Below are 26,203 nucleotides of genomic sequence, written 5' to 3' on the forward strand. Positions count from 1 at the left end.
GCCTACTGCTGTTTGTCCTCTCTGTTTTGAGAAGAATCTCAGTGTGGAGATGATGTAGGTGTTTTGAGAGACTCAAAGGCATTCTCACAGACATGTTTGAGCTCCTTGTCTTGGGAGAAAGAAGCCCAAAGCTGAGGAGATTTCAGGATGGTGGCAAACCACACATGCACAGGCCCTTGATAAGTGTGTGCAAACAACAGGCTCACTGCTCACTAGGATAAGCCGAGCCCGATGGTGGCTGTGTTCTGACTTGGATGTCGCCGTCCAGGTGATTTAGATCCTCTAGTCAGGGAGTAAAGAAATAAATTTACTCTGTGTTTGAGCCGTGATTTTGTGGTTGTTCCAGCTGCCTGCCTGTGTTGACTCACACAGTAATGTTCCAGCAATCTTTCTAAGTCATACACTTGATCATATTTTTTAACAAACGGATCATTTAAAGACTTTCAAAGAAAAATAGAAGAAAGCTTGGGGAAAAGCTGGAAAAGAAGCTAATAGCATTCTTCTAATTAAAAATACAGATTTTTTTATGACTAGTTTTTAAACTAGTGGTAATCATTCAATCCAGTTTCTTTATGTTTCATAATCTTGAAGTCTCTGGTGAAAATTAGCAAAGCTGAAGTTACAAAATTTTTGGCATTGTTCTTGTGAATCTCTGGAAGCCTTTATTTATCTATATGTTTCTTGATTGTACTATTCTGTTCATCACTGTTCTTTTTTGTCGTCACACAGTCTCTTATTTGAGAAAGATTAAATACATATTTAAGATTTATAACAAAGGAAAAAACTCATATTGAAGTGTCATAATTAAGAGAAGATTTACTACCAACTGCAGGCCAAGTTTTCCTTACAGATCCTAGGACATGTGGGAACAGAGATTTGTGAAAATTCAGGTCTGCCCTGGCTTTTCAGAAGTATTGGAAAAGATGAAATAGCAGTCCCACCAGCAGACCTAAACATCATATTCTGACTAAATATAGATGGAAAAACCTAGGGATAAAAATAGATCATTACTCTCCCCTTCTGAAGTTTTATTTGCACTTAGTTCTGCTTAAACAAGTTAAGTGTAAATATGTCAGGAAAAGAAAAACTGATGGGAAAAAGTGATTGAACTCAGAATGATTTAACATGGCAACCAGCCCAACTCCGTGTGCTCTTCTGAGTGATCTTAGCCTCTGTGAAACAAGGAAATGTTTAGAATTTCAATGAAGATTAGGTATGTAATCACTGCTTCCTGCTTTCCATGGATGCTAGCAGACAAATCTTTGTGAAGGTAAAGAAACAAAGATGAATAGGGGTGAAAAGAGAAGAGGCCTGATTCCAAGAGACTTCATAAAATATAAAAGTGAAGTACAGCCTGTCTTGCAATAGAAGTGTTCCTGCCTTTTCCTTTTGGTGCACTTTCTGCTTTTCCATCTTTTTCCACTGCCCACTCTTTTTCAGAAGGAGAATTTTGTATTCCTCCCCTATACAGAGTAGCCTTCTGTGTGTCAGAGCACAGCCTTAGATTTCCACCCATCTCTCCCTATTTGCTGTCACACCTACGCTTTTTCCTTTTTGGCCTACTTTTGATGTATATTCCACTTACAGTGTATATTGCAAAACTTTTTATCCCCATCATGCAACACTATTTGCATTAGAAGTGCTCCTTTTTTCTGTAAATATTTCAATATTTCCTCCCGATAGTGGTTACAGTGCTGCATTTAAAAGACAATAATAAATAGCTATGAGAGAGCAGGCCTTATGCTGTCTAATAAAGTTGTTTGTTTTACTACAAACTTGTAGATGGCATCAGCATCAAATGGAGCCATTTCCATTTATCTGAGTGTTCTATGACTGGTATTGAGCAGACGTATGCCTACCTTTAAACAAGGGCCAGTTCCCCAGATGCCACTGAATAACCTCAAGAAAATATTATGAAAAGGTACTTTGTTCATCTTTGCAGTTTCAGGGATTCCTTAATATCTGGATGGTCTCCTAATATTGATTAGAGTAGCCACAATGTTCCCGAACAGAAGCCAAAAGAATGAAAAAAAAGCAGTACAATGAAAAAAAGTAGAGCCATTACTCATGCCTTTTTATCATCCAGACATCTTCCTATTAAGAAAATACCTTTTAGGATCTGCAAGATTTAAATCTGCACCAGGACCTTAGGACATCAGAAATATACACTTGTCAGTAGCTTTCCTTTTTGTTCTCCCATATATTTACTGGGACAAAAATTCTACTAAACATTTTTTTTACCAGTAGTTCCATTGCTGAAGTGGACATAATGTGGAATGAAAATACTAATTAGAACTTTGCTTTATATGTTTTACCTAAACTACAGTAATTGATTTTGTTCTAGTTCTGGGTTTAGCTTTCTGATATTCTAATATTAGACCCAATTCTGCACACTGTAACACATATGCAAATATTACTTTCATGGACATGCAGCATTCAGAGAAGACCTAGTTTGTTCAGATCCCAATTTAACTGCCATTAAATTCAATGGAAAAGCTCTGACTGGTGTCTGTAAATTTCATCAACCCCTTAATAATTTCACATGGGATCTAATCGTGAATTAGTTCTCACTTTGTGCAGTGCACTCTGAATGTGAGTCTGTTGAGCTCCTCAATGATAGTACTAAAGCAATAACAAGAGCCTAAATAAACCCTTGGATTTCTCACTTGGCTATTTGATGCAAATCTTCCTTTTGTTGTAGTACAGTTTCAGCACCAGATTAAACCCACATCTTTTTTCACTCCAACTACTGAAAGCACAGCCCAAATAAAATTTCATAACTAGCCTCATGATTCATCTTTTTAAGAAAGTGTTGGTACTAAATTAATTATGCTACAAGACAACTGCACCTTGCAGCATTTCCTGCTATTCTGCTGGTGCCCACAACAGATATCATCAGGGTTTGTCAGTACAGAAAGTAATGGCAAGCAGTTTCTAGAAGTTCCATCACAAATTTTTATCTTATGTCATAGACTGTAATAGTCTTTAGCACCCAGAATCCACAAAAAAAGCACAAATAGCAAAAAAAAACCCGAAAAAAAATGAAAAACAAAACAAAAAAAAAAAAAAAAAAAAAAAACAAACAAAAAACCAAACCAAAAAATCCCTCAAAGCTTAGGATACTCATTGTTCTTTAGTAAACAATGTTATTCTTTAATTGAAAATGATAGCTCAAGCAAACCACAATATTGTGTAATATTGAACATCCAGTGTCATAGTAGTGATCAGCGATTACTTGTACTCAAACAGGCTGCACCAGAAACCAGGAAATTCATTATTGTTGCTGGCAAAACTGTTTATTTCTGTGAATGACTTGAACATTATTAGTCACAATTCCCAAAACATCCCTTGCAACTTCGTATTATGTTCACTTTCAGGTACAGTGACAAGCCTATCATTATCATTAGCTGTAAGTGACGTTAGAGCTGTAAGACTATTGAGCACACAGGGAAATCTCACACACGTTGCTTTCTTTCACCTTAAAATCATTTGTCACTGTAGTAGCATTAGACGATAATTTTGCATTCTCCAATGTGTATTGCACACCAATGACACTGTGTTGCTAGTATAGATGTTTAGAGTAATTTGTTTTTCTCCATATGATCCACATGTTAGGGGGTATACCTTTACCCCTGTTATTAAAACAGACCAAACTGAGCTGGTTACATGAGCCTCTGTATTTAAGCCTCAGTTAATAAGTGGGTGCTTAACAAAGCCCTCCTCTCTGAACCCTCCCACTGCATTCACTTGCAAATCAGTGTTTGGCTGGCAAAGCCGCCGTGCTGTCCCCCCAGCCCCAAACCTGCTCCCGCTGAGCACTGCGGCTCTATCAGCAGCAACATCTCTCTCGGCGAGGGGCAGCGACGCCTCTCCTTGCGAGGGACGCTTTTTAATAATCAGGGGCGCTGAATGGAAACCAATCAGACAGAGAGTCCCTTTGGCTCCTGCTCGCTGCCTGCCTGACTTAAAAGTGATGCCGGGAGAGAGGGAGCCCCGGTGAGAGGCGAATGCGTTCGGCGCTGGAGGCACGGGAACATGCAGAAGGCTGGATGCAGGTAGAGAAGCAGCGCTGAACGGACAGAACTGGGCTCACACAGACAGCCTGGGTGAGTACATCAACTTTCTGTAGCATGAGAACTGCCGGCAACCAAAAGAACAGATGCTTTCTGTAAGAGTGTGCAAAATGTCGAAGATGCCGTACAGATACTTTTTAAGCAAGGGGGAGTGGAGGGGCAGTGTCAGCAGAGCACACTGGGGATATTTCTCTTACAGAGTTCCCAAAAAGATCCCAACTCATTAAATTGCTGAAATCTAAACTTCTGATACTGTAGATGTGATGACTACTTGTGTACATTAAAATATTAGCAATGTATATGCTGTTTGGAAATACTGTTTGATATTAATCAGTTTTTCCTGCCATATAGTAGTAACAATATAGCCTAACTTTCGTGCAGGGTGCTTTTTCACCTGTCCAGATAGAAGCTATTCCCCTTTTCTTTTTTTCCCACAAATGTGTTTGTCAATACATCTAATAAAAACAACCCTGGTTAAGAAGGATGAAAAAATAGAATGTCTTTGTTGCTACTAAGAATGAAGTATTAATGTTTTTTTTGGATTTTCTTTAGTGAAACTAGCAAAATTAGTGGGGTATTTTTAATATGTTTTACAGAGGGAGGTACAGCTCAGGGTTCAGAAAGATTGAGAGCCTAGGCAGATGTCCCTTTGGATATCTGTGGCAGAAAGTCAAAGTCAACAGGCTTAAAGTGCAAGGATGCTTTCCAGAAGTCCTTCCAAACTACCTTGTCAGCCTAACATGTATAATCAGAGAGTCCCGCAGAAAGCAAGGCAGAAAGCATAAAAGGTCATACTGACCACTTGACACTGAAGTAACCAGCAGAAAACAAATGAATGACATTTTGCCTTTTCACATGCAAGAAACATGCTGTCACATGTGTTCAATTTCACTTTTTGAGCTTGAAAGAAAGAATGATGTACATGAATTAAAAGGTAATTGATATCCCTTCCTGTTGTTAGGCAATATGGATACAGCAGCCACTCACCTTGTCACAGATTTAAGTCATAGCTCAGAAAACAGAATGGTATTTTCTTAAAATACTTCCCATTTTCAGCAGACAATTTTGCAACCAATGTATGAGTCTTGCTCTGATTAAAGGGATAAAAGTGATAAAACTAATATTTTACTGAAACCACAGCAGGATTATGCTTCATTGCTCAGTACTACACTAGCTACCCTTGCTAGGGATAAAAAAGGATAAAAATGCAAGTGTAATACTTGCACTAGTTTTGGAGATGAGATCAAAAGGTTTGTTAAGTAATATTAGTCATAGTGATGGGAATTACCAATGACAGATCTTTAAAAATCATTGTCTCCAAGTAGTTCTCCATATCTGAAAGGATAATTTTATTCCAAAAATATAGTGAACTAATTAAATATTCAGAAGATTTGTGTTATAATTTGTCTATGACGATTAAGAAATTTATTTGTGAACAATGTTAGTTGTTTAAAAAGGCGTATTGCTATCTGTATGTCAATCTGACAGATAAAATATATTGTCCTGTCATTTGTGCTTCACTGTGTAATGTAAATTCAAGGGAGAATTATATCTGTTTACAGCTAATATGATTTACTATTAACAAAAATATAAAACATTATACAGTCAAATGTCTGGGAAATAAATAATTCTTGGTTTGGGCTTTTTTAAGTTAGGTAAATTAGATTAATTTTAAATGGAAAAATGTAACTGTATCTGTATCAGTGCTATTACCACTTGTACCTAAAACAGTTGCCAAGTCTTTTTGAACTTGATGGAGTGAGTTCAAGAATCAAAGTTTTTCATATGTTTATTGCCTGAACAAAGTAGAGTTTTTCATTTCAGAGATTGTCTTGTAGCCATTATTGTAGAATGTTATGCTTTGTGTGTAACTGGTACATCTCACCTAACCACAAAAAGAAGTTTGGTGATGCAGTTCACAGAGAAAATGTGGGGACACCTCTGCCATATGCTTTGAGCAGCTCCATGTTAAAATTGCTTGAAGCTTTCAGAATTTTCATGCTTTTCTGCAGAAGTGACCATTCTGAAAAGGGTGTCCTCCTCTCCAGACAGCAACTCACATACAGGGATTTCTGCTCTCCTCTCACCTGGCTGTTGCTCCACAAGGATGCTGATCTCAGCAGCAGTTGCATGGAACTGGCAGAGACGCCCTCTCATCATGGGATCAACCAATAATGATGATTTCATTCCCTGACCTACCCACCAAAAAAAATGTAATAATTGAAATCCACTGGTTTAAATGTCATGACCCATAACACTGCTGAAAGTTAATTCTGCTTACACAGCTTACAACTTAATTCTGACATTCTCTTACCTCTGGCATCAGTAATTGTTATCTGAATCTGCACAACATGGGTTGTAGGGAATCTACTGACAGAAGCATTTGAGAAGTAGAGCCAGAGAGAAACAGGACTGACAATTTTCTCTGAGGATGAGTTTGTTCAGGAGATATCATATAAGAAAACTGGGATACGTAGGCTAGACTATGAGACAATATAGATGTTTAAAAGTATGTGTTTCTTCCATGCAGTCAGAGCTATTTAACTGCAGAAGGTAACTGGAGCAAAAATCTAGAGAAAAATGCATCTCCCACACATACCAGAATGGGTTCAGAATTTCTAAGGCTTGCAGCAGGTGTTATATTCAAATGTTATCTGCAGAAGAACTAATATTTTAAAATGAATAGAGTTGCCCAAGTAAAAGCTGCCTGCATTCTCTGTGTGAGGGAATTTAATAAAATAATTCATAGGAATAAATCCAAAATTTTGTGAAAGGTGGTAGGAGGAGAAGGAAAATAAAGCAAAGGGAAATGAAGAAAAAGAATTTTTGCAAAAGCAATCAGAGTAATTTCTCTTCTTGCCTTTTAAACACATAGGAAATTGCTGAATGTTAAAAGAAAAGTTATTTTCCTGACTTTCAGTGACTGATCCTGATAAAAAATACCCCAGTGGCATCAAGGACTACTTGCCGAGCATGACTGAGCAGGAGAGGCATACCTTGATCAAATCATACTTTGTGTCTGCAGTGCAAAATCCTAGCAAAACTGAGACTTGGTTACTTCTGGGAAAATGCTACTAGCTTCAGGAAAGAGGAAAAATGTTGCAGCTCACTGCAGCTCAGAGGAAGGCCCAAAATATTTTAGAAAAAAATTATTTTTTAACACACAGTATGTAATTTTATTACAGAAATGTCAGGAAGTGAAGTATGATGTTTATAATCTCTCTTCTGAAATCTTGGGAAGATTACAAGAGGACATGGGTGGCATTGTTGTTATCCCATAAACACACAGTGCCACACAGAGACTGTCTCAGTTACAGAGTACCTCTGTGTCAGAGACAGGAATAAAATGGGGGATCCACTTTTCCAGTCCTCCAAGTTCTCTGTAGGATTACATCAATGTTCAAAAAATATATTTACCTTGAATCCTTAAATAACACCATCAATAACCACAAATGTTTCTCAGAAAATATATTTCTGCAACTTCAAAACTGAGTGCTTTAAGTGGTGTCCAGTGTACTCCTTTGCTAGCACCTGTTAGCAGTAACAGTAATAGCAACATCAAGACATCATCACTTTGGATTCTGTTTCCCTATCTCAGAAAAACATTTTTTTCATAATATGTTATCTCTTGATATGCATATATCAAGGAGGTTTAGGTAAGTACAAATTTTATAGATGCTAGATGGTGTTCAGGTTGCTTTGTCCTCAAAGGCTGTATTTGAGAGAAAGAAGGACCATCTTCATAGAAATTATGCCTGTAATGATATTGCAATTTTGGGCCATGCATGTTTGCATGTTGGTACTAAAGGATTCAATTTTCTAAAAAATACTGGCAGCATCTCACCATTGTGCATAAATATGTTGAGAAAGAGCTCCTAAAGCACTTGCCCAGATTCAAAACATGATCTTCATAAATTACACCCAAGAATAGATTCTGTGAAATATAGAAAATTGTGGATAATGCATTTGTATTTGGGCATAGAAAGAGTAGGCCCTTCCATCATTTAAACAAATTGCACAACAGCTCTCAGAAGGAGATTATCTGAATTTGTGCATTTTTAATAGTTCGATTGAAGTCAATTAATGATGTATGCAAGCCTTCTGGCAATATATACAGGTATAATTAGATTTAGCCATTATTTTCAAAAAAATATGATCTATTATATTGATAATCAATGATGCACAACCAACCAGTGGCTGACATTCATATTCCGACACCCCTTAAAAAAAGGATTCAATAAAAACATCAAGTTGTATAAAAAGTGTTCAATAAAGGAAATTTAAAAATATAATGATCTAAAAAACTCAGCTTAATATCTTACTAGAATAATTGGCTTTTATTTCCTTTGTACTCCATCATTCAATATTTGCTCCTAAGGAGATGAAGAGGCAAAGCAAAAATGGGCTGAGTTGGGTATAAGGGTGAAGTTAATCCCATTGCTTCTGGTTTTAAAGAAAAAATAGGCACAGAACAAGTGAAATTTAGCATTTTAAAATCCAGAAGTTTTATGTTCTGTATGATTTGAAGGTTTCAGTGGTCTAATCACATCCGATTTTAACAGATAAAAATAGCCCCAGTGTATGAACAGAACTGTTATATATATGCACCTTTGTACATGTACACATGCATCTAGAGACATAAACTGAAGTATAACTCATGCAAATGCTAGAGAAAAATAATGCAATATTTGTAGAAAACGATATATTACAATGGGTTTGCTTAAGTTTATAGTGCTACATTCTGGCTGAATTTTCCTGCTTACTTTGTTGTTTATTCCAATACTTTCATATGGTTTGCATTATTCTTTGTTATTAGCTTCCATACTAGTGGATTTAAATATCAAGCTTTGCACTGGGAAGCTATTGTAAAAATGTTCTTAATTCTTAAACCGCAGATGCTGGCTGCAGGTAATCTCATGGAAATAGTTTTGCCTGTGTAGCAAAAAGAAAAAAAAATCAGGAAAACATACTTATTTCAAAAGGAAATTCTTGTAGTTGTTTAAGCTATTTGTCAGGAGAACTGTTTGTGCTTGTGCTGTGTTCCAGAACCTGTATTCAGACCGGGTAACATTTTGCAATAAGACTGGTCCCACTGAAACCAGCAAAATTACTTTTGTGCATTTCCCTTACCCTGAGTAAAAATGAGTGTGGAATCTGTGTTCTTATGCTATCTGATAAAAAAAGATTCTATTTTCCTCAGAGTAAACATAAAAATATTAAATTGCAGAAAATATTTTCCCATTTCCTGGAAGATTTACAACAATCCTTACATTTGTTTCCAAGATATAAAAGGTAAAAATGAGAATTCAGACTTGTAAGAAAAATGGATTTCGATGTAAATAATGTAGTCTCTTCATTCTTTCCTGTTATCTTCAATCTATGGCTTTACTGCAACTGAGCTTGATCTTGCTCTTAATGGCTTCAAATTTGTGTTATATATGACTTCTTTCCTAGTCAAGACAGCTATCTCGTTGGATTTACATCTTTTCTAGAGTAAGATAATAAGTAAAAGCCCCTGTGTTCTAAATAAAATTAATTAATCTCTTCAAGTTCCTTCATGGAGATAGAACAATATTGAAGGTAATTGTTCTTTGCTTAGTAGTAGTAATAATAGAAGTAGCATCAAGGCTTAAAACTCACATATTAGTTGAAGTACTGATTTAGTGATACTTTAATTACATTTGTCCCAAGCTTCTGGTCCTGCCTGCTCTTCCAGTTATTGTCTTCTTGAAAAATCTACTTATGGTACCAAACCATCCCTGCAGTAAGCAGAAGGACCTTCAAATTAAAAAATGTATTGTGCTTAGTGTTCTTATAATCACTTTTAAAGGCAATTAAAGAAAGGAAAGTCTCAAAAAGGTTGGTACAACTGCTGTCAGCTATCACTGGCCAAAAGAATCTACTGGTTGAGAATCTTTCCCTGAAGCTTTCATTCAGGAAGGGAAAAAACATAATTTAGCTCAAAAATGGGAGTGAATTAGGAAGTCGCTAGATGCACCACAGAGTGCAGCTTTTGCAAAAAAAAAAAAAAAAAAAAAAAAAAAAATTAAAAAGTATTTATCCCTACAAGGTTGAATCTAAGAGATAAAGACTTAGGAACATGCCTAGTGTTGCACATTTAGACACATAAATGTGAGTACAGCTAGAATGAAAGATTTAGCACTTCTGACAATGACACTCTAATAATTTATTTGCCATTTGAATTTGTGTTTAGGAAATTCACATTTACATTGCAGAGGAAAATTTTCTAACACCTCCATACAATAGAGATACAAAGAATTTAGAAAATATAGGATACAGAAAAAAAAACCCTAAATGCAAAGAATAAACTTCTCAAATATACAAAGGCCCTCTATGGTTTTTTTTCCTCTCACCGATGTGTTGAGACTCTACATAACGGTGCTCCCCAAACCAGAAGCCTACAGGCTGAATAGTTTTTATAACTATTTTATGTTTGCAGAGCAGACATATGATTAAATAGAGAACTTCACTGTTATATAGAGACCTAGGATCATGGTTCCCTTGATTACCCAAGAGAAATACTGTGTAATTCTAGCAATACATAAATCCTGATTTCAAAGGAATATACAGCTGAAGATTTGCCAACAGTTGCACACAAGAACAAAAGGTTCCTGTGCAGTTTGTGTACTGGTCTGTGTGTGTACCATACTAGGAGCAGAACATACTCATAGTTTAACTGTTGGTTAGAATGAAAATGAGTCTTAAGGATTACCCAATACAGGATTTAAGTTCCTGATCTCATGACTTGAAATGAATGTCAACTTGTATTTAAAAAGTATTTCACTATTTTTAAACTGGCAGATAAATTTTATAAACTCAGGATAAAGTGATATTTTTCTGCAAGTGTGTGTAGTTTGAAATAGCGGCTATGTCTTAGGCATCTGACTGAGAACTTTTCTAAGATTTACATGTGGGGGTCCCAAATAATAAAAAATATGGGGCAGAAACATGGATTGAGTAACCCAGGGTAATTGTTGAAGAACATGCCTAGAGCTACTGGAAGAAACCTTTTCAACCTGATTGAAAGCATCTCTAGTTCTCGGAAGGAAGGAAGGAAGGAAGGAAGGAAGGAAGGAAGGAAGGAAGGAAGGAAGGAAGGAAGGAAGGAAGAAAGGAAGGAAGGAAGGAAGGAAGGCGTCCTCTCCAAGAAGAATGGATTCACAAAGCTGAAGCAGCATAAACATTTCTGGATTACTTATTTTAAGTTTATTTAAAATGCAATACTGTGGGTAGCTACAATAATAATAGAACCAAAATGATTGTTGTAGTTTATGTCTTTTGTTCACAAATAGTATCAGAATCAATATTTTTTTGGACTGAAAGCTGAACTCTGAAAATAAAATATTATAGAGGAACATAAATAAGGAGACATTGTGGTGGAATGAAAAAATAAATGAGTCACATAAATTTTCTGCTTCCTTCACCTCTAGTTAATTAGCACTAATTAAACTTCATGCTAGTCAGCCTGTGGGTCTAGTAGAAAATTTAAAAAATCATGAAATTCCATTGCCTGTGGTGAAAATTTACATGTATTTGTGTATATATGTATCTCTATCAGTATCTGTGTTGATATAGTTTTATCATTATTTTGATGTAATTTTAGAGACTCAGGTTAGATTAAAAGATCTAGGGATCTAAGTATACTTATATCTCTATATATATCTACATATATACCTACATATGTCAGTGTAAATATAGCTGTAATGCGTAATGACAGATATGTATTTTTAAATTTTTTTGTTGTTTTACATTGTGCACAACATCTCTGTTATGAAAGTCATGCATATATTTGCATTGTAACTTTTCCAGAGCTATATTCTGTAGTTACTAACAGCTAACCAATATTCTTATGTGCCGAGTTGAGGAGGTCTTTGCAGGTCCAGATTTTACTCTATAACTTCAGACCTAGAGTGGTAAATATCAGAGAAAAACACAGAAAAACATCTGCTCTCTCTATGCTGCCATTCCAGAATTATAGAATGGTTTGGGTTAGAAGGGAACTTTGAAGTTCAACCACCTTGCCATGGGCGGGGGCAGCTTCCTCCAGGTCAGGATGCTCAAAAGTCCATCAAACCTGGCCTTGAACTTTTCCAGTGATGGAATATCCACAAATTCTTTGGGTAACCTGTTCCAGTGTCTCAACATCATTGCTGTAAAATATATTCCCCTCATGTCCAACCTAAACCTTCTTCTCTTTCAGTTAAAAGTCATTATCTAATATTGAGTTTCATCTACCAGTGTCCTAAAGTCTTTATCTACAAAACTGTTCTTAATCTCTTAATCCCACAGTCTATAGTCATGCTGAGGATTGCTCCAGTCCAGGTGCAGCACCTTGGACTTGGCCTGTTTGAACTTCATGAGATTTGCATAGGCACATTCCTGAAGTCTGTCAAGGTCCCTCTGGATGGTGTCACTTCACTTGGGTGTATCAACTGCACCACCAGCTTGGTGGCATCTCCAAACTCACTAAATTGTGTGCTGTCTTCTCACCATCTGTGTAGTTAAAAAAGGCATTAAATGACATCGGCCCCAGTAGAGACCCTTGAGGGACATCAGTCTCTACTGGTTTCCACTTGGACACAGCCATTGACTGTAAATCTTTGAATGAAGCCAAACATTTGATTCTTTCTCCATGTAACAGTCTAACCATCAAACCTGTATGCCTCCAATTGAGCACCATGACTCTTGTGGGGGTGTCAGGGGCCTTACAGAAGTCTAGGCCTTATGATATCAGAAGGTACCTCGTCCACTGATGCAGTCAGTCCGTCACTGAAGGCCATGAGATCAGTCAGACCGTGAGATCAGTCAGGAAGAGTTTGCCCTTGGTAAAGCCATGTTTGCTGTCTCTAATCACCTCCTTGTCTCCCACATGGTTTAAGACATCTTGCAGGATGATGTGTTTCATAATCATACCAGGTGCAGAGATGAAACTGATGGGCTGGCAGTTCCCAGGGTCCTCCAGTTCTTTCATGATTTCTAGAAAATAATTCCACTTCATTCAACAGATTTGTTTTGAGGCAAAAATTCCATGAAAGAGGAACTTTTGACTAAATCACATTAATAAAATTACATGGCATGACTTTCAGTGAATTACTTAAATACCTCTGCACTTTGTATCTCAGTTAAAATATTGACAAAATTTGCACCTTCACAAAATTTAAGCTATAATTTTGACATAGAGTTTTAAGCTTCCTTTCCAGTTTCTCAGCTCATTGAGCAAAGGTTCAAGAAACCTGAAATCTTTTTTCTATGATGGAGTTTTTTTAATACTTCATCCTTACTGTATGATCATCTAAATGATCAGCCCCAAGGTAAACAATACCTCTGTTAACTTTAATTTTAATGTCCCTTCACAATGCAAATAAAAGTTGTCTTCTTATTCCTATTTCAATTAATTGGTCCTGAAATTTAGTTTTATCCTGATAATTGAAAGGTCAAATAATGTGAGCATGCTCCTTTTAAACAGAAATTTCCATCCCAGTGACCAAGTATCTGAAGAGCAAGAAGGAAAACATAGACATGTTCTTTGGTTTTTTGCATGTAGTCTGTAGTGGCTCATTCTAAGGCACACTGAAGGAAGCATGAGGTTTCCAGCATTGCCAAAGAGCATCCAAGATTTTTTTTTCTATTTATAAAAAAGAAAATGGAAGATATTAAGATTTAAAGATAGTGTAGTCATAGGACAGAGTCATCACCTCCATATACATGCAATTATTTTTCCAGGTGTGGTTGACAACAGCCTCACCAATACCACCAATACCAGGAAAAAAAAAAAAAAAAGGTATTTACCCTGAAATATAATGGTGTTCATCTTTGAAGGCAGCATGTTTTGTTACTTATTTCCTCAAAAAATGAAATGATACCATATGGTATGTTAGACAGTTGAGACTGGAAATTGATTTATCTTAATAAATTTTAATACTTCACCAGCCACATTCTTTAATGCTATGAATGGATGTTAAAACTTCTTGGTTATCTCAGTGAGAATTTAAAAAGTATTTGTCAATGTTCATTTGTTTTACTGCTGACAGTTCTCTGAAATTACATGCGAAGGGTATTTCAACACAATCATGGTTAAAACCATCAATATTTAAAAGCAGAAACATACCAATGTTTCCCTTAGGTTATATGTGTGTGTATATATATGCATGTATCTATGGGCTTAAATAGGTGTAATGAAGAACTTGAAGTTGAAGGTCTTACTTGTGAGAGTCAGGCACATTATAACCTCATTGAGTTCATCTGGTAGTGAGCGGGAGCACCATGAGATCTCAGTAGAAACTTAATATGTGTGAAGCCAGTTACAAAAATTATTACCTGCACGAATTGCAGCACTATCATAGCACTTCCAACATTTATCTCTTTTCATACTGTGTACCCTTCCCTAGGGTGTAGCTTTACTACCTTCTTGCACAACCAGCAACTGGTCTCTCTGTGTTTCTGCTGTGGTTTGAGCCGGAGGGCTATTCAGTTTTTTGGGGTCAGAGGAATTTGTTGATTTGAAGAGAGGACAGTAAAGGGTTCAGATGTATCTGAGTGATCCTCAACCCAATGGAAGTGAGGAAAAAGAAGGTGGAACCCTTCGCTAAAGGATGATCTGTCAGCAAAAATTCCTTTTCCTGTGTTCTGGAGACCAAACGGGTTTATCAAGTACAAGAAAAGATGCTTCTCCCTGTTCCAAGTCTTCCTGACCTGTTGTCCAAAAGAATTAATGCCACTATCATGTTTGTCTTAACACTTTATTGATGCTGAAACCAGGAAAGAGTGAGAAGGGTAAGGGTAATTACTGACATTTGTACTCCATCATGAGGAGGACTCCAGAAAAGGAAGGGGATCGGGCTAAGCATAGGATCCCACCTGGCCTAAGGACATGCATCCATATCACTGGATATCCATAGCTTGCTGTGCTATTACAGCAGTCATCAACAAGTCAAGTTACATACTCCTCTATCACATTTATTCCCAACAATAGTGACTACTTGGCACAAATTATAACTAATAACTACTAGAAATATTGTTAATATTTCTTTATTCCCCTGCCATGGAAAATATTGCCTATTACTTAAATGAAAGTCAATTGTTATTTTTATATTAGACGCTGAAGCCAGCTCTAGTAGAACAACACAGCACTACCTAGATGCCTAGGGATACACTGGTTTAAGCAGTTCTTACCCTGTGAGTCTGCAAACTTCTCAGGAGCCTGTTTCTAAGAGAACTACACAAAAAATATATAGCCCAATTACAAACAGCTTGAAATTTTTCATACAGAATTGCACTTTCCTGACAGAAAATATTTATAGTATCTGTAATCTGTAGGAATCAAAAAGGAGCAATTTAGAACCATATGTGGCTACTGCATTTTCAACAGATTAGAGGTTTGCAAAAAAAAAGGTATGTGGCCTAAGTAACCTTTTTTTTTTGTTAGACCATAGACTGTAAAAAAGAAAAAGGAAGAGATTATAAAAGAACAGGGAGTAGAGAATTTTTTATTCATATTTTTGTTGGGATTGTGCTATCACTAAGAAATCTGAAGGACAAGAGGATAATGAGGAAGTCACAGACAGTGCAGCTTTAAAAACAAGCCATTTGAACCCTTCTAATTTTAAAATGAAGCTATTAACAAGTTCCAAAGCTTGCATGGATATAATCTTGCATTGTTTAAATTTAGATTTTGCCTTAAACGCCATCTTTTATAAGAATAACCAAATGATTTTACTTTTGAAGTCCTGTTAATTTACTGGTACAATGGGAGAGTGAAAACAGTCATAGTTTATTGTTCAGAAAAAAATATTTGCTGGCTTGAACAACATGTTTTTTCATTGACCTCAGACTAAAATACTGAATTTAAATCTTGAAGCAAGAAATAATACAACATAAGAAAATCATACAAATAATATGAGGACATCACATGCATTGTCTTTATAATAATACAGTTCTATCTCACGGATCTGAAAGAATATAGCTGTTTTATTAGAGACCACAGAAATTAGTATTCCAGTGGTGACCCTCAGAAATTGCCAATTACCAGTCAGTAATTGCAACAAAGTATTTTAAAGTGTTCTATGACAGCAATCAAGTATAAGCTTCAGGTAAACAGCAGAAGTGCGCATAGTTCTGATGGAAAACTCATCATGTTCTTGCTGAATATTCCCATGGACATCGGTAACATTTAGATCCAATCTTGATAAAGGGAGGAAATATTGTCACAGTCATTAAAAGGCCAAGCAGAGGACTTGAGGGCTGCAAAGGGACAGAAAGGGCAGAATGCACTGCACAACTGAGCACCAGCTTTTTCACAACAGCTGAAGTTCCTGCATGCACCAGGCTCCACGAGCTCGGCAATAGCAATAAGTGGGGAAATGGTCAACATGGTTGTGCAATCATATTAAACTATTAATATTAAACTATTACAAATCTTCCTTTCTGGTCTCTTCACATCCTTCTCCCTGCATAGGGATTGGTATGTGCACAGAATCCACATTATTTGTATCATGTCCATGTGTATGAAATGTGAGTAGATAGATAACATTAAATGAAAAAGCCAAATATATTATATATATTATAGTATATATTATATATATATACTATTATATATATATAATAGTATATATATATTATATATATATACTATTTGGATTTTTTTAATGTGTTTTCTTCTGCGCAGAAGTCATCAGTATTCAAGCAAACAAGTGGAAAAAATCCATGTTGCTTTCAAGGTAAATGTCAGACAAAACTATTGCAAAATGCCAACAGATAGTGATTTCTGATACAGCAGAGGATAAAGTTAGATGAAAATACAGATAATATAAAGAGGCTTCTTTCTGCATAGGCTGGCAGAGAAAGGGAAAGTATATCTTCTCAACTATCAAAATGAGATTGCAATATAATTTTAATGTAACTTTAAATGAGATAAATATAATATAGTGAACATAGTGTTTATAAAAGTAGTACGTTCTTTTGTTAAAATAAAATAATAGATTGAAAAAATTGCTATACATGAGTACGACATAACAAGAACAATAGACAAACACAAATTAAACACAGGGCTAAAATTCATCAGTTTAAAAATTCAAAATCAAATGTATACATTACTAATGTGTTGAAGAAGCCATGACTTTAAAAAGCATTAGAATTTATAAATTTTGAAAAAAAATTCATTAAAAGGTAGAGACAGAGGCAAAGTGAAAAAACCATAGAAATGCAACAGCAACCTGACTGCAAGCCATTGGAGACAGCAGAATGTTTTTACTGACTTAGCTAAGAAGAATGTTCTCAAATGTCGTGCAAACACTAAAAGAGAGAAAAATATCAGCGGTATTATGCACATGTGGGCAGAGCAAATGCAATACATGTAGGTAAGAGAGAAAAAAAGAACAAAATTCCCCTACAAAGATTAATTGGTTATTGAAATAATGTCCTATGTAAGTGATGAAGAAAAAGAGAATGGAAATAAAGAGCACCTTACCATGTTTAACCTTGAAATGCAAACCAAAATGGGATCTACTGAAATAAATATGTTAGAAAAATGCAGAATACATGGCTTTCAGAAAGAAAATATAAAATTATAATTTTATACATTATAGAAAAATCACTAGAAATTGGGAATTCTGTTTATGAAGTCACTACCTAAATTCCTATTAAAGCCACTTTTTAGTGTAGGTGTAGATAAAACCTGCATTAGAATCAGAAAATAATTAAGTAATCTTAGTTCACTGTATGACAGAGGACTTTTATCATTAAAACAAGATGATAAATTGAAAGTATGAATGTTATTGACTTGATTACGGAGTATTTAAAGTAGGTCTGATGATACATGAAAGAACTTTGTTGAACATAAAGTAAATATGAATATATTTCCAAATGCTAAGAGGGAAAACAAAAAGTGAAAACATGGCTAGAGTAAGCACTTTTGTTTTAATTACATTCCCAGTGATCACACACATCCAAATGACGAAAGTTTTACACATAATATAATTTTCTACGTATTTTCTTTTATAATTTTAGCACGTTCAGGGTGATGTTAGCAGAAGTGTTTTCTTATGTATTCAAGACAAAAAGGGAAGGCCCAAGACAAGAAATAAGTTTACCCTCAAATTCTTAATTTATTTTGTGACTACTTAATGACATTTTTTATGGTATGAAATTATCGGCTCTGCAAGATTACTCACTTTCTTTATGACACAAGTGGGAGATGGATCCAATATGGAAATTAGATGATGTATTTAATTTTTGTATTAGATAGAACTGATTTTATTGTTTCATATGAATTATTAAAACATTTCATGTCACTATGAAAATGACAAAGTCGAAAGTTGTTTTCATATTGTGAGGCCATATAATAGAAACTCATAAAATATCAATAGTAAAACTGAAAAATTTGACTTAAATTTGAAAATATACCAAGTGTAGAATTTTCCTTTCTTGGGAAATTTGAAAAAAAATACTGGTGATGAGAGTAAATTATGGTGAATTCTTTATTTTGTTAAATTCTTAACAAATAATAACTTTATGAAGATTAAAAACTTCTCATTTTTGTAAATTTTGAGTTCAGATATGTTGGTGGAGAAAATTACCTGGAGGCCAAGTCACAAGCTGTTACGTCAAGGTGCATCATAGGCTGGATTGACTGCTTGCCACAAGAAGATAGGAGATAAGCAAAAACTGTCTAATGAATTTCAGAGTGGAGAAGAAAATGCCTAGATGCTTTTTTTCTGCTTTTTTCACCTATTTTTAGGTGGAATCATGCTTTATCCATTTTCTTTTCTTAAAAAAATCTGCAGTCCTACTTGTCTACTTTGCAGTGAACTCACATCATAACCTCAATAACATAGCAGTTTTCCTAAAAGTTATCTATATATTTTATTAGAGTAGAAATTTTTATGTGACATCAGATACAACGGTGGTAAATACCAATTTGTGTGACTGATGGTTATTCACAGACAAATGTTATCTTTAAAGTTTCACAGAAAGTAGCAGAGGCTCTAAAAATACATTGAGAAAGTACTGCTGTTCCAAATATTTCCAGTAAGAAAAATCTTGAAACAAATGAAACAATAGGTCCAGTGTAACAAAGACTTTTGTCAGAATTTCTGAGCATGTATAAAACTAGCTTAATTCATGGACTTGCTGATATTTTGCAGCTATGAAAACGTCAGACCCACATTTCTTGAGGTGTGTAACTGGAAAGTGTTTCTAACAGACAGCCATGATTCATCTAACAAATAAATGCTACAAATGGAATGTTTAACTTTATACTCTTCTCTGAAGAACACTTATTCTCCTTTCCTGCACCTTTGTTGTTCTCAAGTGTTTGTATCCCCTCTCTTCTCCTTTTTCCTCATCTTCTCGGTGCTTTCCTCATCTTCTCACTTGCTCTTTCCCTTTCCGGTACTTGCCTTCCTCTTTTTCTTATTTATTCAGCATTCATCTCACTAAAGACAAAAAAAACAACAACCAAATCAAGAAGAAACTGAGGGACATAATTACATTTAAATTACATAACATATTATTCTATGAAGTTTAATTTAGGCATAAGAAGAAACATACTAGAAGAAATCGCATTCCATACAAGGGGGAGCATACTTTTACATTTACGCTTTCATCCACAGAATATGCATTTGGACTTGCATCTCTGGAACTTTAACTTGGCATGTCTTTTCTCATTGGCATGTCATTCTCATTTACAGACCAAATAGGTCTGTAAAATCAGCATTTATTTCCAGCCAATACATTGCTACAAAATACTGAGATGTAGTCACAGACAAACCATAAAGAGAGCTTCCCCTTTGTAAATCAACAGGAAAACCAAACTGATACTTTAGTCAAAAAATATTAGAAAGGGATTAAACAACTATCAATACTCCTCTGATGCTGAGAATACCATAAGTCTTCCCTCACAAAGGGTTACAAGGCTGTGTTGGAATCCCAGTGTGGCGCATGAAACTCATGAAAAGAGAATGCTGTGAAGAAACTGTGAAAGTAAAGCACACATTATTGATCGCTCTGTGCTTTTCCATTCTACTCCTTCAGATACATTCTTGTCCACTGACCTTTCAGATATGAAAGCAATCTAGCCTATGTTTTCCAAAATACAGGCAACACCTTTATAAGTGCTGTGTTCCTCTAATCAAATGTTTAATAACTGGAAGTCTTGTCAGTTATATAGAGTGATATTTTAAGTCAATCTCACTTTTTACAGAGACACGTAATCAAACTATGTTTAGAAAACACCCTTAGGCACTTTCATTTGATATTTATATGTATATATATTCCATTTCAAAAGATGTGAAATAAATAAAAAGAGATTATACTTTTTTCTCAAAATTGGTAGAAATGCATGTGGGTGAAAGCAAGAGCAAGAAAATTTATTTCAACTTCTTCTTTTTTCCATGACAGGATGTTTGCTAAAGCATATTTGTCTTTACTGTAAACATTTCACTCAGATGCAGTAAAATTATTAGCATGTATTATCTAGTTCTGAGTTACACTTATTAATAGAAAACAAACAAATAAAAGACACCTCAAAGCAAGCATCATCTTTAAGAAAGAGGAATAATAAGAATTTAAGCAGCTTCACTGTCTCAAAAAGTGCAAAGGTATAGTATAATGTTATGGCTCCCTCTTTTGGATAACAGATATCTAGTATGCAATAATAAAAAAACTCATCATGTCTTTAACATCAAAAAAAATCTCCACAGGGTGCTATTTTTCCCAAAGATTTTGCTTAGAAATTATTAATGAAATCAATAAAAATATGCTTTTATAAGTTTCTTGCAAAATGCAAATATATTATAGGTGTCAATTTTATAAAACAGACACACATTTCCAAGATATCTCTGTAGTTAGAATATTTTTGAAATATGTTAAACATTAGTCTATCAAGTACCTATAAAAACTGGAGCATGAAAATCTGATGGATTGCTCCTTATTTTAGCAGTCTTGTTAATACTAAATAGAGAACAATAAAAAGATGATTGATGAAAGCACTTAATAGAACTTACCTTCTAAAAAAGTGACCAGAAAGGGACAAATTTTACTCTTACACTATTATTACTTCATTTTTAACAGTGAGTGAAAAATGAAATGAATGGTCACTTGGGTTCTTTTTTTGGAATTTCCATTTTAAATGCAACATATTTAAAAATCCACACATTTATATGCATTCATTTTGGGAAATTTTTGAAGATACCATTGAAGAAGAAAAAGAAATTTAACATTTTTAAAATTTAAAAAAAATTATTGTAAAACAAAATTCTTTTTATTAAGTGTTAAGAGTGAGGAAAGAGTAAAACTGTTGAAAGGCATCAGTTGATACAAAATAGGGACTCCTGACAGAGGTTAAACTTCCATGGCTTAAGATCTTTTTGTAATGCAAGATTAGCAATCATTGTTGGATTTATAGATATTGTTGTATTTAATTCTGAATTTGGATTTTTTTTCCCCAAGTATTGGAAGCACACCACCATTCTTCTGCATAACTCCAGGCTCAATTTTCTTCATGTATCTCTGCTGCTGTGAGACAACTGGAAATGTTTTTTTAAAAAAAATGCTTTTGCACAATTCAGCAGCACTATTCAATTACTTCAGCAGCGTCAGCTAGAAGGCAGAGTTTATTTCACTCAAACCCCCCTCCTATGGCTTCCTTATTGCCTTTATTAAAAATATTGATGTTGGGCAGGAACATATAAATGAATGGATTTAGAGGTTTTGTTTAGCACTTTCTATTACTAAAATATCCATTCCTTTACATTCATTAAGATGTTAAGCTGTACAATTATAAAATTAACTGGATTTATATCAACTAACTTAAAATTATTGCATGATGCTCATTTTGGTTACACCATTGCAATGTGTTTTCTCTTCTCAACACCAGAACTGCAACAGGACAATTGCATTTGATATGCTGGGTCATTATTATTCATTCTATTTGTTAGTAACAGTTGCTATAAAATGTTTATTTTATAATCAACACTGCAGTAATGAGATTTAGATGAAGGTATATCTTTCCCATGAAGAACTGCCTGTGGATAGTGCATATAATGACAGTGTTTCAGAGTTAGGATAAACAAGGCAATTTAGCAACCCTTATTGAAAATAGAAATTAGGCTGTTTCACTAAGTGATGCTGCATACTCCCAGCCATACCACTGAAACAAAACAGCAACATTTGGCTGTAATAAAGATTGCAGAATCCAAAAGATAAAAAGAGGGAAGAAATTCACTTGTACAAAGCATAAGTTTGTTTCATTTGCATTATCTACTCCTATTTAAACCAAGAAAAGATTAGAAGATTAAAAACTATATCCTGACACATTGCTATGAATAGATTAACTATGCACCTTTTTTTCCTTTTATATGCTTGAGTTAATTTGTTTTCTATGAAGTCACATATTTATGACTTGTCTTAGCCGTATGAAGCCCAGATAAAGATATGTCTCCTCATATATCAATATCCCTTGATTTTTTAGGAATGAAAGAAGGGAGCGAGACTATCACAGGCATTTGAGCTTATGCAAAAAAGTTTTAAAGCCAAAGGTACTTTGCCTTTTCAGGCAAAGCTAGGCCAAAAGTACTAGACCAGAAACCACAAAGCAAATGCTTTGCTATATAAACTCTTTTGATCATATTTCTACTCTTTTTTTTACTCTGAAACTGCAAGCATATACATGGTTTCATGTAGTTATAATTTTGCTTTTTACTGACTTTTAACCAAAAGGACAAGTACAGGAGGCAATTCTGAAGTGCTGTCTGAATAGCCCTCTGAGTGTTTTGAATTAATCCAAATAAATCACATGAAAGTCTGAATGTTCTGGAAATTCATGCTGAGATATAGATTATTAAACTCTCAGTTCTGGTTCAGGCATTACTAAGGAAAGTATGTCACATGCCATTTTAAAGTTGACTTGTATTTTAAGAGAAATAAGCTAGTTATTTCCTTCTCTGGTAGCTAGAAACAAAACAAAATAGCAAAACAGATTGCAAAATAGTTGGTATAAGCAATAACAACTACATCATCATCAGAGCACAATTAATTATTAAAGACATATGCAGGTGACATATTTTTCTACCTTTAGATTCAGTTCCAGGTGGGTCTGAATTATTTTGAAATTTCCTGCCATGGGAGCAACAAATAAATATGTTTATAAACATATGAAGGCTTCACTAATCATACAAATTTGAGGAGGCCAATTTCAGAAAACACTACAGGAGATCTCAAAACCTCATGGGGAAAAATATAATCAAATTTTCATTATGAAATTGAACATTAAAACCAAACTCTGAGCTACTCATTTTTCTTGGTAGCCTTCTCTGCAGGACTTTCAAACACCAGAGGGCCACAGCCAAGCTATTAGCCCTTGGGAGAGAATATAAATATAACCTCTTAGGGAACAAATTGCAGAACAGGCTCCACTAAAAAAAGCATATTTACCTAATGTCCAGAGCTATGCATTAGTGTGATACCCTTTCTGTCGTTTCATCGGAGAATGGAGAAACAATTTAACAAACTGCTATGATTAAAAGCTTCTTTGAGAAGTTCCTTGAAACATTTTACCATCAGCATTGTGTTTGTGAATACCCAGTGTTCTGCGGCTCATTTGTCACAGTTTTCAGGGGAAAAAAGACAAGGAGTATAATTCCTAAAGGAATAAATGCTACATAGGGTTGTTTATTTGTTTATTTATTTATTTGACCAGGGGCTCAGCAGAAGATTTCATTTCAGTACAGTGGGATTTCAAGTTGGCAGCCACTTCACATATACTACCATGAATCCTAAAAACGTCAGTGTTGAAGCTGCTAAAATATTCATTATTTTCTCTAACTTTTCACTTGAATTTCTTTGTTACTTGAGTGTTTCAAGGTATCAAAAGCAATACTAAGTTTTAAAAAACTGTTCCTGCAACTTGTTCCTGGTAGAACTGAAACTACACCTGGGCCCCAAATGAGTGAAACTGTTAACAATACTCATAAAGAACATAATAGTTAGACACATGGGGTACTGGGGAAAAGTCAGTGTAGCTCTTCAATAGGAAAGTGCTGCCTCCCAGACCTATTCAAGTTCTCTGAGGCGTCATTAAGCATACAGGTATCTTTGATCTCTTTGATATGATAGAGTTCTGCTTCCAGAAGGCTTTTCACAGGGTGAATCACCAAAAGATCTTAAGCACCCATGAGCTAGAAGTGAAGGTCCCTGCATATATCAGTAATGCATTATATAACAATTATTTTATAAGTTATTTTAATTTAATTAATAAACAATAATTAAAAAAAAAGATAATCCATTCATTTGATTAAATGACAGAAACTGGCAGGGAGAAGTAAATAATGAGTTTTGACATTGAAGTATCTGTTTCAGTGTTCCACAGGGACCTGTACTAGAGCCAGTACTGCACATACCCATAAATAAACTGAAAGCAGTCTTGAATATCAAGGTGAAAAGCGCTGCAAGTGACATTCAGCATGTGCTGGGATTAAATTAATTTTCTTTACAATGGCTAGTATGGAACTGTGTGTTGGATTTGTGGCGGAAGCAGCGTTGATAATGCAGAAGCATTTTCATTACTGCTGAGCAGGGCCTACCCAGGGCTAAGGCCTTTCCTGCTCCTCACAGCCCCCCAGCAGTGAGCAGGCTGGAGGTGCACAACAAGCTGGGAGGGGTCACAGCCACAACAGCTGACCTCAACTGACCCTAGGGCTATTCCAGATCATGTGGCATCATGCTCAAGATACAAACCTGGGCGGAGAAAAAGAAAAAGAAGGGCGTTCGGCATAAAGTATCTTGTCTTCCTAAGTAACCATTAAATGTGGTGAGATGGAGACAGATCTCCTGGAGATGGCTGAACGCCTGCCTGTGGGAAGCAGTGAATTAATTCCTTGTTTTTCTTTTTTTTTGTTTGTAGCTTTTGTTTTACCTAGTAAATTGTGTTTATCTCAACCCATGAGTTTTCTCACTTTTGTATTTCTGGATCTCTCCCCTGTTCTAATTATGGGTGAGGTTTAGCTTCCACCTGGGGATAAACCACCACAGCAGAGCATCATGAAGTTAAGTGGGTGTTTAAAGGAATCTTATGACTGTGGTTCTACTAACACACTTCAACTCTGAAACTTTGTAATGTACTTTGTATGTAACTTTTCAATGCAATTATAGACTCTAACGTTATTTTATCTTGTACCAACTGTCACTCTCCCAGAAAACTCCCATCATGAAATTTGATAGACAGTATGGATGTGGTAGACACACCTTGGACTGAGGTAGGGAGAAAATAAGGAAGTTTAGTCATTGATTTGAGCCTTGCTATGCCAACAAAACTCTACCTCACAATGGTCTAATAGCTACAGGAGTTTGACATACCTACATTTGAAGTCTATACAATAAAATGAGTGGGCATCCAAATGATAAATGACACAAATTCTTATGAAACTACGTGAAATCACACACAAGGCAAAACCCAGACTATATGTTTAAAATAATAAATTCTTTCTACTGCCATTGGGGAATAACACCATAATGTGACAAGAGATAATACAGGAAAACTTTGGCCCAGGGCTGTGTGGTCAATAAAAAAGCAAGGTATGCCATATATCATGATGAAATTAAGTAGAGAAGGCGATTAAGCTGCTGTTTATAAATTCATGAAGCAACAAATTATGATTGCTCATCTCAAGAGATATAAAAAAAAAAAAAAAAAAAAAAAACAACAGAAGAGATTCAGAGGAAGGCTACAGGTGCAATTGAAAATCTGGCACAGCTTCCATACAAAAAATGATTAAGCAGGAAGTCCCAGAGCTTTCCATCTTGGAAAATGACAGCTGAGGGAGAAATTGATTTAAGTCCATACATTCATCAGTAGCAAAAAGAGTGGAGAGGGAATAACTGTTTTCCATGACTTCCAATGGCTGTACTCGTTGTCTAATGAAGATGTCATTTACAACGTTCAAAAACAAACAAAAAGAGTTTGTTCTTTTCACGGGACTGGTAAATATGAGTCGCTTTGCAGAATATTGTTTCTCTGAGACACATATATGCTTTCAAAGGAAACTTTGAGAAAGTCATGGCAAGGAGAATCTATGGGGGACCACTACCTTGTATTTGGAGACTAAGAAAACACAGAA

General features: G+C 35.2%; 1 protein-coding gene across 1 annotated transcript in view; it reads left to right on the forward strand.

Moving 5' to 3' along the window:
• Window positions 1–3,765: 3,765 nt before the first annotated feature.
• CDH9 (cadherin 9) overlaps window positions 3,766–26,203 on the forward strand; it is a 97,689-nt gene continuing 75,251 nt past the window's right edge. Inside the window, exon 1 of the mRNA XM_058030747.1 lies at window positions 3,766–4,106. The gene's annotated coding sequence lies outside the window, so the exon portion shown is untranslated. The remainder of the gene's footprint in view (window positions 4,107–26,203) is intronic.

Source organism: Melospiza georgiana, chromosome 1, assembly GCF_028018845.1.
Source record: "Melospiza georgiana isolate bMelGeo1 chromosome 1, bMelGeo1.pri, whole genome shotgun sequence".
Classification (NCBI taxonomy): Eukaryota; Metazoa; Chordata; class Aves; order Passeriformes; family Passerellidae; genus Melospiza; species Melospiza georgiana.